General features: G+C 45.1%; 5 non-coding genes across 5 annotated transcripts; all 5 read left to right on the plus strand.

The window, feature by feature from the left end:
• The first annotated feature begins 1,146 nt into the window (after positions 1-1,146).
• On the plus strand, positions 1,147-1,220 carry trnan-guu (transfer RNA asparagine (anticodon GUU)). The gene has a single exon. It is a non-coding gene; the product is annotated as a tRNA-Asn (tRNA).
• Positions 1,221-3,447: 2,227 nt separating this feature from the next.
• trnan-guu (transfer RNA asparagine (anticodon GUU)) lies at positions 3,448-3,521 on the plus strand. Its single transcript has one exon. It is a non-coding gene; the product is annotated as a tRNA-Asn (tRNA).
• Positions 3,522-5,751: 2,230 nt separating this feature from the next.
• Positions 5,752-5,825, plus strand: trnan-guu (transfer RNA asparagine (anticodon GUU)). The gene has a single exon. It is a non-coding gene; the product is annotated as a tRNA-Asn (tRNA).
• Positions 5,826-8,050: 2,225 nt separating this feature from the next.
• trnan-guu (transfer RNA asparagine (anticodon GUU)) lies at positions 8,051-8,124 on the plus strand. The gene has a single exon. It is a non-coding gene; the product is annotated as a tRNA-Asn (tRNA).
• Positions 8,125-10,353: 2,229 nt separating this feature from the next.
• trnan-guu (transfer RNA asparagine (anticodon GUU)) lies at positions 10,354-10,427 on the plus strand. The gene has a single exon. It is a non-coding gene; the product is annotated as a tRNA-Asn (tRNA).
• Positions 10,428-12,241: the final 1,814 nt, after the last annotated feature.

The raw sequence follows: 12,241 nt of genomic DNA on the forward strand, positions 1-12,241 counted from the left end.
TACAGCTTTGTTCATCTCACAGTTGCTGCTTTGTGAGCGCATAAAGCTCTTCTTTCCGAGTGTGAGGCTAGTTTGTTTGATCCCCCTCATGTACAATGAATTACCGCACTTTAAACATGACAAGCTCCTCTCAGGCCCCTGAACGAAAAATCTGCTCAGAGTCACGGAACGACAATGGCAACGGCCTGATCGCGATGGATGGGCGCGTAACAAGATGCAAACCGAAATAAAAAAAAGTTAAACGATGAGTGGAGAATATTTGGCTGTCCTACTGGACAATAGTCATATCCGGATGAGCTACGAGAAATTATTCTGCAGGAAACCAAGGGGAGATTTGTTTGAAGTGTTTTCAACTATGAGGAACATGGATTTTATGGCTTCAACGACATCATACCCTGATCAGTGGGGTCAATAAACCGGGTTTGGAAATGAGAAAGAATGAAATCTTCGAATTAATACACCGCCTTCCAGCACCACCGCCACCCCAAAGTGCTTTTCAGACATGGAAGTCCATTTGAAATTGTTTCCATGCTTCTTTTAAAATGCGAAATTTGGGGCAACTTAGCGTGACCAATCTTTCTACATTGCATACATTGTTGTGCTCTGGGGGTGAGAATCACGCAGATAGGAAATGCATTCACTGTCGCAAGAAACGGAACAGCTTCCACAAACTGCACCACTATAATGAGGAGAGAATCTAATCTTGCTATCGTGTTCGAGGGACAGAAGTTGGATAGGACACGGTTCCCTGCTCCCTGCAAAACAGTGACACCTACAGGGCAGTGGGACCACAGATTAAAATCTCAAACATGGGACACCACCTCCGCCAGTGCCTGCCAATCTACTTCTCTGTGGATTCCATTCTTTGTCTCTCAGATTTGCAATTCAATCGCTGAGCAATGAGATGGGACATCATAAAGTCCCCAAATGGATGGCAGCCGTTGCAGGAGATCTTGTGCCCGCTGGCATACATGCCTCTGCAGTGGGAATGATCAGACTGCACCCATGTGTCCAAAATGTCTGCCCCACTATTTACTTTGGAAAAAGAAACCTGATGGAAATAATTGTCATTCCGCGAGTCGGAATGTGAAGCTATCAGTGACTGACACCCTCGTTTCAGCTAGCTTGAGGAGCGCTCATGTCCAAGTCTCTGTGGCGCAATTGGTTAGCGCGTTCGGCTGTTAACCGAAAGGTTGGTGGTTCGAGACCACCCAAGGACGGGGTATGCTCCTATTGTTCTTTCGGCTTGTCTCCCTTTTCCAGAACAGCATTTGGGACATTGCAACTAAGAACCAATCGCAAAAACTGTATCAGCTGCACTGTGTTACAGTGAGTTCACACGGAAGTAACTGATTGTTTGACAACAAATTGCAAATTGCACGACACAGGAATCAGACAACATTGAACAGTTTTGACAAATGAACAGAGTTTGGTTCAGTTAGAATGAACAACTCAATAGATCCCTCGTCCACCACTGCACTGTATGACTGGGAAAATCAGAATAGCAGCAATATTCCGCCTCTGTAATGTCCATTCATCCGCTGGAATCAGAGCGTGCCAACTGCAGCTTCAATCAGTGGGCTACTGCTCATCCCTGGGACACAACATACGACAACCCGGGACAAGCATCCCATGACACTGAGCACAGGCCCGCGATCACGACGGTCTAATACAGCCCACTCACTGAACCTCTGAGCTGCTCATTCGAACCTGAGTGAGTGTAACTCGGCCAGCAATAAATTTGACACTAACATACTATATCTTCTCACCGTAAAATTCTTTCATTTCGGAAAAAGTACACTGCTGTAAATCTGAAAATTATCCCCATGGAATTATTGGTACAGAACGGGTTTAACGTTTTTCTCTGTCAGGATTGCAATTCACTTTCTGGCGACTGTTAAAGATAGTTTCGTCTGAAAGTGCTGACACAAAACGAGAAAATGTTAAACACGTGGAATAATTCGTGTGGAAACTGGGTCACAATAGTTTCAAGGAGGTGCGCTTTGGTTCGGAAGCTGTGAATAATGTTATTGATAATTGAGTGGAGAGGTTTGAACCCATGGGCTTCTGGGAGGCATGTTTCTTCACATTCGCTGCAATCAGCCAGTTATGTCACTGCGATGTTTGATGTAATTTGAAATCCTTAATATTTCCGGCTCGCTCACTCGGTAGAACACGAGTCTCTTAATTTAAGGGTCGTGTGTTCGAGCACCACGTTGGGCGCAGGTCCATTTTCATGCTGCTTGTTGAACCCATGCTCGCGATTCCACCGGCTGAGTAGCCGCTCAAACTGTGTCTTTTACCATACAGCTTTGTTCATCTCACAGTTGCTGCTTTGTGAGCGCACAAAGCTCTTCTTTCCGAGTGTGAGGCTAGTTTGTTTGATCCCCCTCATGTACAATGAATTACCGCACATTAAACATGACAAGCTCCTCTCAGGCCCCTGACGAAAAATCTGCTCAAAGTCACGGACCGACAATGGCAACGGCCTGTTCGCGATGGATGGGCGCGTAACAAGATGCAAACCGAAATAAAAAAAAGTTAAACGATGAGTGGAGAATATTTGGCTGTCCTGCTGGACAATAGTCATATCAGGATGAGCTACGAGAAATTATTCTGCAGGAAACCAAGGGGAGATTTGTTTGAAGTGTTTTCAACTATGAGGAACATGGATTTTATGGCTTCAAGGACATCATACCCTGAGCAGTGGGGGTCAATAAACCGGGTTTGGAAATGAGAAAGAATGAAATCTTCGAATTAATACACCGCCTTCCAGCACCACCGCCACCCCAAAGTGCTTTTCAGACATGGAAGATCATTTGAAATTGTTTCCATGCTTCTTTTAAAATGCGAAATTTGGGGCAATTTAGCGTGACCAATCTTTCTATACTGCATACATTGTTGTGCTCTGGGGTTGAGAACCACGCAGATAGGAAGTGCATTCACTGTCGCAAGAAACGGAACAGCTTCCACAAACTGCACCACTATAATGAGGAGAGAATCTATTCTTGCTATCGTGTTCTATGGACAGGAGTTGGATAGGACACGGCTCCCTGCTCCCTGCAAAACAGTGACATCTACCGGGCAGTGGGACCACAGATTAAAATCTCAAACATGGGACACCAGCTCCGCCAGTGCGAATCTACTTCTCTGTGGATTCCATTCTTTGTCTCTCAGATTTGCAATTCAATGGCTGAGCAATGTGATGGGACATCATTAAGTCCCCAGATGGATGGCAGCGGCTGCAGGAGAGCTTGTGCCCGCTGGCATACATGCCTCTGCAGTGGGAATGATCAGACTGAACCCATGTGTCCAAAATGTCTGCCCCACTATTTATTTTGGAAAAAGAAACCTGATGGAAATAATTGTTATTCCGCGAGTCGAAATGTGAGGCTATCAGTGACTGACACCCTCGTTTAAGCTAGCTTGAGGAGCACTCCTGGCCAAGTCTCTGTGGCGCAATTGGTTAGCGCGTTCGGCTGTTAACCGAAAGGTTGGTGGTTCGAGACCACCCAGGGACGTGGTTTGCTCCTATTTTGCTTTTTGCTTGTCTCCCTTTTCCAGATAGCACTTGGGACATTGAAACAAAGAACCAATCGCAAAAATTGTATCAGCTGCACTGTGTTACAGTGAGTTCACACAGAAGAAACTGATTGTTTGACAACAAATTGCAAATTGCACGACACAGGAATCAGACAACATTGAACAGTTTTGACAAATGAACAGAGTTTGGTTCAGTTAGAATGAACAACTCAATAGATCCCTCGTCCACCACTGCACTGTATGACTGGGAAAATCAGAATAGCAGCAATATTCCGCCTCTGTAATGTCCATTCATCCGCTGGAATCAGAGCGTGCCAACTGCAGCTTCAATCAGTGGGCTACTGCTCATCCCTGGTACACAACATACGACAACCCGGGACAAGCATCCCATGACACTGAGCACAGGCCCGCGATCACGACGGTCTAATACAGCCCACTTACTGAACCTCTGAGCTGCTCATTCGAACCTGAGTGAGTGTAACTCGGCCAGCAATAAATTTGACACTAACATTCTATATCTTCTCACCGTAAAATTCTTTCATTTCGGAAAAAGTACACTGCTGTAAATCTGAAAATTATCCCCATGGAATTATTGGTACAGAACGGGTTTAACGTTTTTCTCTGTCAGGATTGCAATTCACTTTCTGGCGACTGTTAAAGATAGTTTCGTCTGAAAATGCTGACACAAAACGAGAAAATGTTAAACACGTGGAATAATTCGTGTGGAAACTGGGTCACAATAGTTTCAAGGAGGTGTGCTTAGGTTCGGAAGCTGTGAATAATGTTGTTGATAATTGAGTGGAGAGGTTAGACCCCATGGGCTTCTGCGAGGCATGTTTCTTAACATTCGCTGCAATGAGCCAGTTATGTCACTGCGATGTTTGATGTAATTTGAAATCCTTAATATTTCCGGCTCGCTCACTCGGTAGAACACGAGTCTCTTAATTTCAGGGTCGTGTGTTCGAGCACCACGTTGGGCGCAGGTCCATTTTCATGCTGCTTGTTGAACCCATGCTCGCGATTCCCCCGGCTGAGGCGCCGCTCAAACTGTGTCTTATACCATACAGCTTTGTTCATCTCACAGTTGCTGCTTTGTGAGCGCATAAAGCTCTTCTTTCCGAGTGTGAGGCTAGTTTGTTTGATCCCCCTCATGTACAATGAATTACCGCACTTTAAACATGACAAGCTCCTCTCAGGCCCCTGAACGAAAAATCTGCTCAGAGTCACGGAACGACAATGGCAACGGCCTGATCGCGATGGATGGGCGCGTAACAAGATGCAAACCGAAATAAAAAAAAGTTAAACGATGAGTGGAGAATATTTGGCTGTCCTACTGGACAATAGTCATATCCGGATGAGCTACGAGAAATTATTCTGCAGGAATCCAAGGGGAGATTTGTTTGAAGTGTTTTCAACTATGAGGAACATGGATTTTATGGCTTCAAGGACATCATACCCTGATCAGTGGGGTCAATAAACCGGGTTTGGAAATGAGAAAGAATGAAATCTTCGAATTAATACACCGCCTTCCAGCACCACCGCCACCCCAAAGTGCTTTTCAGACATGGAAGTCCATTTGAAATTGTTTCCATGCTTCTTTTAAAATGCGAAATTTGGGGCAACTTAGCGTGACCAATCTTTCTACATTGCATACATTATTGTGCTCTGGGGGTGAGAATCACGCAGATAGGAAATGCATTCACTGTCGCAAGAAACGGAACAGCTTCCACAAACTGCACCACTATAATGAGGAGAGAATCTAATCTTGCTATCGTGTTCGAGGGACAGAAGTTGGATAGGACACGGTTCCCTGCTCCCTGCAAAACAGTGACATCTACAGGGCAGTGGGACCACAGATTAAAATCTCAAACATGGGACACCACCTCCGCCAGTGCCTGCCAATATACTTCTCTGTGGATTCCATTCTTTGTCTCTCAGATTTGCAATTCAATCGCTGAGCAATGAGATGGGACATCATAAAGTCACCAAATGGATGGCAGCGGTTGCAGGAGATCTTGTGCCCGCTGGCATACATGCCTCTGCAGTGGGAATGATCAGACTGAACCCATGTGTCCAAAATGTCTGCCCCACTATTTATTTTGGAAAAAGAAACCTGATGGAAATAATTGTTATTCCGCGAGTCGGAATGTGAAGCTATCAGTGACTGACACCCTCGTTTAAGCTAGCTTGAGAAGCACTTCTGGCCAAGTCTCTGTGGCGCAATTGGTTAGCGCGTTCGGCTGTTAACCGAAAGGTTGGTGGTTCGAGACCACCCAGGGACGTGGTTTGCTCCTATTTTTCTTTTTGCTTGTCTCCCTTTTCCAGATAGCATTTGGGACATTGAAACAAAGAACCAATCGCAAAAATTGTATCAGCTGCACTGTGTTACAGTGAGTTCACACAGAAGAAACTGATTGTTTGACAACAAATTGCAAATTGCACGACACAGGAATCAGACAACATTGAACAGTTTTGACAAATGAACAGAGTTTGGTTCAGTTAGAATGAACAACTCAATAGATCCCTCGTCCACCACTGCACTGTATGACTGGGAAAATCAGAATAGCAGCAATATTCCGCCTCTGTAATGTCCATTCATCCGCTGGAATCAGAGCGTGCCAACTGCAGCTTCAATCAGTGGGCTACTGCTCATACCTGGGACACAACATACGACAACCCGGGACAAGCATCCCATGACACTGAGCACAGGCCCGCGATCACGACGGTCTAATACAGCCCACTCACTGAACCTCTGAGCTGCTCATTCGAACCTGAGTGAGTGTAACTCGGCCAGCAATAAATTTGACACTAACATACTATATCTTCTCACCGTAAAATTCTTTCATTTCGGAAAAAGTACACTGCTGTAAATCTGAAAATTATCCCCATGGAATTATTGGTACAGAACGGGTTTAACGTTTTTCTCTGTCAGGATTGCAATTCACTTTCTGTTAACTGTTAAAGATAGTTTCGTCTGAAAATGCTGACACAAAACGAGAAAATGTTAAACACGTGGAATAATTCGTGTGGAAACTGGGTCACAATAGTTTCAAGGAGGTGCGCTTTGGTTCGGAAGCTGTGAATAATGTTATTGATAATTGAGTGGAGAGGTTTGAACCCATGGGCTTCTGGGAGGCATGTTTCTTCACATTCGCTGCAATCAGCCAGTTATGTCACTGCGATGTTTGATGTAATTTGAAATCCTTAATATTTCCGGCTCGCTCACTCGGTAGAACACGAGTCTCTTAATTTAAGGGTCGTGTGTTCGAGCACCACGTTGGGCGCAGGTCCATTTTAATGCTGCTTGTTGAACCCATGCTCGCGATTCCACCGGCTGAGTAGCCGCTCAAACTGTGTCTTTTACCATACAGCTTTGTTCATCTCACAGTTGCTGCTTTGTGAGCGCATAAAGCTCTTCTTTCCGAGTGTGAGGCTAGTTTGTTTGATCCCCCTCATGTACAATGAATTACCGCACATTAAACATGACAAGCTCCTCTCAGGCCCCTGACGAAAAATCTGCTCAAAGTCACGGACCGACAATGGCAACGGCCTGTTCGCGATGGATGGGCGCGTAACAAGATGCAAACCGAAATAAAAAAAAGTTAAACGATGAGTGGAGAATATTTGGCTGTCCTGCTGGACAATAGTCATATCAGGATGAGCTACGAGAAATTATTCTGCAGGAAACCAAGGGGAGATTTGTTTGAAGTGTTTTCAACTATGAGGAACATGGATTTTATGGCTTCAAGGACATCATACCCTGAGCAGTGGGGGTCAATAAACCGGGTTTGGAAATGAGAAAGAATGAAATCTTCGAATTAATACACCGCCTTCCAGCACCACCGCCACCCCAAAGTGCTTTTCAGACATGGAAGTCCATTTGAAATTGTTTCCATGCTTCTTTTAAAATGCGAAATTTGGGGCAACTTAGCGTGACCAATCTTTCTACACTGCATACATTGTGTGCTCTGGGGGTGAGAACCACGCAGATAGGAAGTGCATTCACTGTCGCAAGAAACGGAACAGCTTCCACAAACTGCACCACTATAATGAGGAGAGAATCTATTCTTGCTATCGTGTTCTATGGACAGGAGTTGGATCGGACACGGCTCCCTGCTCCCTGCAAAACAGTGACATCTACCGGGCAGTGGGACCACAGATTAAAATCTCAAACATGGGACACCAGCTCCGCCAGTGCGAATCTACTTCTCTGTGGATTCCATTCTTTGTCTCTCAGATTTGCAATTCAATGGCTGAGCAATGTGATGGGACATCATTAAGTCCCCAGATGGATGGCAGCGGCTGCAGGAGAGCTTGTGCCCGCTGGCATACATGCCTCTGCAGTGGGAATGATCAGACTGAACCCATGTGTCCAAAATGTCTGCCCCACTATTTATTTTGGAAAAAGAAACCTGATGGAAATAATTGTTATTCCGCGAGTCGAAATGTGAGGCTATCAGTGACTGACACCCTCGTTTAAGCTAGCTTGAGGAGCACTCCTGGCCAAGTCTCTGTGGCGCAATTGGTTAGCGCGTTCGGCTGTTAACCGAAAGGTTGGTGGTTCGAGACCACCCAGGGACGTGGTTTGCTCCTATTTTCTTTTTGCTTGTCTCCCTTTTCCAGATAGCACTTGGGACATTGAAACAAAGAACCAATCGCAAAAATTGTATCAGCTGCACTGTGTTACAGTGAGTTCACACAGAAGAAACTGATTGTTTGACAACAAATTGCAAATTGCACGACACAGGAATCAGACAACATTGAACAGTTTTGACAAATGAACAGAGTTTGGTTCAGTTAGAATGAACAACTCAATAGATCCCTCGTCCACCACTGCACTGTATGACTGGGAAAATCAGAATAGCAGCAATATTCCGCCTCTGTAATGTCCATTCATCCGCTGGAATCAGAGCGTGCCAACTGCAGCTTCAATCAGTGGGCTACTGCTCATCCCTGGTACACAACATACGACAACCCGGGACAAGCATCCCATGACACTGAGCACAAGCCCGCGATCACGACGGTCTAATACAGCCCACTTACTGAACCTCTGAGCTGCTCATTCGAACCTGAGTGAGTGTAACTCGGCCAGCAATAAATTTGACACTAACATTCTATATCTTCTCACCGTAAAATTCTTTCATTTCGGAAAAAGTACACTGCTGTAAATCTGAAAATTATCCCCATGGAATTATTGGTACAGAACGGGTTTAACGTTTTTCTCTGTCAGGATTGCAATTCACTTTCTGGCGACTGTTAAAGATAGTTTCGTCTGAAAATGCTGACACAAAACGAGAAAATGTTAAACACGTGGAATAATTCGTGTGGAAACTGGGTCACAATAGTTTCAAGGAGGTGTGCTTAGGTTCGGAAGCTGTGAATAATGTTGTTGATAATTGAGTGGAGAGGTTAGACCCCATGGGCTTCTGCGAGGCATGTTTCTTAACATTCGCTGCAATGAGCCAGTTATGTCACTGCGATGTTTGATGTAATTTGAAATCCTTAATATTTCCGGCTCGCTCACTCGGTAGAACACGAGTCTCTTAATTTCAGGGTCGTGTGTTCGAGCACCACGTTGGGCGCAGGTCCATTTTCATGCTGCTTGTTGAACCCATGCTCGCGATTCCCCCGGCTGAGGCGCCGCTCAAACTGTGTCTTTTACCATACAGCTTTGTTCATCTCACAGTTGCTGCTTTGTGAGCGCATAAAGCTCTTCTTTCCGAGTGTGAGGCTAGTTTGTTTGATCCCCCTCATGTACAATGAATTACCGCACTTTAAACATGACAAGCTCCTCTCAGGCCCCTGAACGAAAAATCTGCTCAGAGTCACGGAACGACAATGGCAACGGCCTGATCGCGATGGATGGGCGCGTAACAAGATGCAAACCGAAATAAAAAAAAGTTAAACGATGAGTGGAGAATATTTGGCTGTCCTACTGGACAATAGTCATATCCGGATGAGCTACGAGAAATTATTCTGCAGGAAACCAAGGGGAGATTTGTTTGAAGTGTTTTCAACTATGAGGAACATGGATTTTATGGCTTCAAGGACATCATACCCTGATCAGTGGGGTCAATAAACCGGGTTTGGAAATGAGAAAGAATGAAATCTTCGAATTAATACACCGCCTTCCAGCACCACCGCCACCCCAAAGTGCTTTTCAGACATGGAAGTCCATTTGAAATTGTTTCCATGCTTCTTTTAAAATGCGAAATTTGGGGCAACTTAGCGTGACCAATCTTTCTACATTGCATACATTGTTGTGCTCTGGGGGTGAGAATGACGCAGATAGGAAATGCATTCACTGTCGCAAGAAACGGAACAGCTTCCACAAACTGCACCACTATAATGAGGAGAGAATCTAATCTTGCTATCGTGTTCTATGGACAGGAGTTGGATAGGACACGGTTCCCTGCTCCCTGCAAAACAGTGACATCTACAGGGCAGTGGGACCACAGAATAAAATCTCAAACATGGGACACCACCTCCGCCAGTGCCTGCCAATATACATCTCTGTGGATTCCATTCTTTGTCTCTCAGATTTGCAATTCAATCGCTGAGCAATGAGATGGGACATCATAAAGTCCCCAAATGGATGGCAGCGGTTGCAGGAGATCTTGTGCCCGCTGGCATACGTGCCTCTGCAGTGGGAATGATCAGACTGAACCCATGTGTCCAAAATGTCTGCCCCACTATTTATTTTGGAAAAAGAAACATGATGGAAATAATTGTTATTCCGCGAGTCGGAATGTGAAGCTATCAGTGACTGACACCCTCGTTTAAGCTAGCTTGAGGAGCACGTCTGACCAAGTCTCTGTGGCGCAATTGGTTAGCGCGTTCGGCTGTTAACCGAAAGGTTGGTGGTTCGAGACCACCCAGGGACGTGGTTTGCTCCTATTTTTCTTTTTGCTTGTCTCCCTTTTCCAGATAGCATTTGGGACATTGAAACAAAGAACCAATCGCAAAAATTGTATCAGCTGCACTGTGTTACAGTGAGTTCACACAGAAGAAACTGATTGTTTGACAACAAATTGCAAATTGCACGACACAGGAATCAGACAACATTGAACAGTTTTGACAAATGAACAGAGTTTGGTTCAGTTAGAATGAACAACTCAATAGATCCCTCGTCCACCACTGCACTGTATGACTGGGAAAATCAGAATAGCAGCAATATTCCGCCTCTGTAATGTCCATTCATCCGCTGGAATCAGAGCGTGCCAACTGCAGCTTCAATCAGTGGGCTACTGCTCATACCTGGGACACAACATACGACAACCCGGGACAAGCATCCCATGACACTGAGCACAGGCCCGCGATCACGACGGTCTAATACAGCCCACTCACTGAACCTCTGAGCTGCTCATTCGAACCTGAGTGAGTGTAACTCGGCCAGCAATAAATTTGACACTAACATACTATATCTTCTCACCGTAAAATTCTTTCATTTCGGAAAAAGTACACTGCTGTAAATCTGAAAATTATCCCCATGGAATTATTGGTACAGAACGGGTTTAACGTTTTTCTCTGTCAGGATTGCAATTCACTTTCTGGCGACTGTTAAAGATAGTTTCGTCTGAAAATGCTGACACAAAACGAGAAAATGTTAAACACGTGGAATAATTCGTGTGGAAACTGGGTCACAATAGTTTCAAGGAGGTGCGCTTTGGTTCGGAAGCTGTGAATAATGTTATTGATAATTGAGTGGAGAGGTTTGAACCCATGGGCTTCTGGGAGGCATGTTTCTTCACATTCGCTGCAATCAGCCAGTTATGTCACTGCGATGTTTGATGTAATTTGAAATCCTTAATATTTCCGGCTCGCTCACTCGGTAGAACACGAGTCTCTTAATTTAAGGGTCGTGTGTTCGAGCACCACGTTGGGCGCAGGTCCAGTTTAATGCTGCTTGTTGAACCCATGCTCGCGATTCCACCGGCTGAGTAGCCGCTCAAACTGTGTCTTTTACCATACAGCTTTGTTCATCTCACAGTTGCTGCTTTGTGAGCGCATAAAGCTCTTCTTTCCGAGTGTGAGGCTAGTTTGTTTGATCCCCCTCATGTACAATGAATTACCGCACATTAAACATGACAAGCTCCTCTCAGGCCCCTGACGAAAAATCTGCTCAAAGTCACGGACCGACAATGGCAACGGCCTGTTCGCGATGGATGGGCGCGTAACAAGATGCAAACCGAAATAAAAAAAAGTTAAACGATGAGTGGAGAATATTTGGCTGTCCTGCTGGACAATAGTCATATCAGGATGAGCTACGAGAAATTATTCTGCAGGAAACCAAGGGGAGATTTGTTTGAAGTGTTTTCAACTATGAGGAACATGGATTTTATGGCTTCAAGGACATCATACCCTGAGCAGTGGGGGTCAATAAACCGGGTTTGGAAATGAGAAAGAATGAAATCTTCGAATTAATACACCGCCTTCCAGCACCACCGCCACCCCAAAGTGCTTTTCAGACATGGAAGTCCATTTGAAATTGTTTCCATGCTTCTTTTAAAATGCGAAATTTGGGGCAATTTAGCGTGACCAATCTTTCTACACTGCATACATTGTTGTGCTCTGGGGTTGAGAACCACGCAGATAGGAAGTGCATTCACTGTCGCAAGAAACGGAACAGCTTCCACAAACTGCACCACTATAATGAGGAGAGAATCTATTCTTGCTATCGTGTTCTATGGACAGGAGT

The sequence above is a fragment of the Scyliorhinus torazame genome, unplaced genomic scaffold (genome assembly GCF_047496885.1).
Source record: "Scyliorhinus torazame isolate Kashiwa2021f unplaced genomic scaffold, sScyTor2.1 scaffold_1120, whole genome shotgun sequence".
In the NCBI taxonomy this organism is placed as follows: Eukaryota; Metazoa; Chordata; class Chondrichthyes; order Carcharhiniformes; family Scyliorhinidae; genus Scyliorhinus; species Scyliorhinus torazame.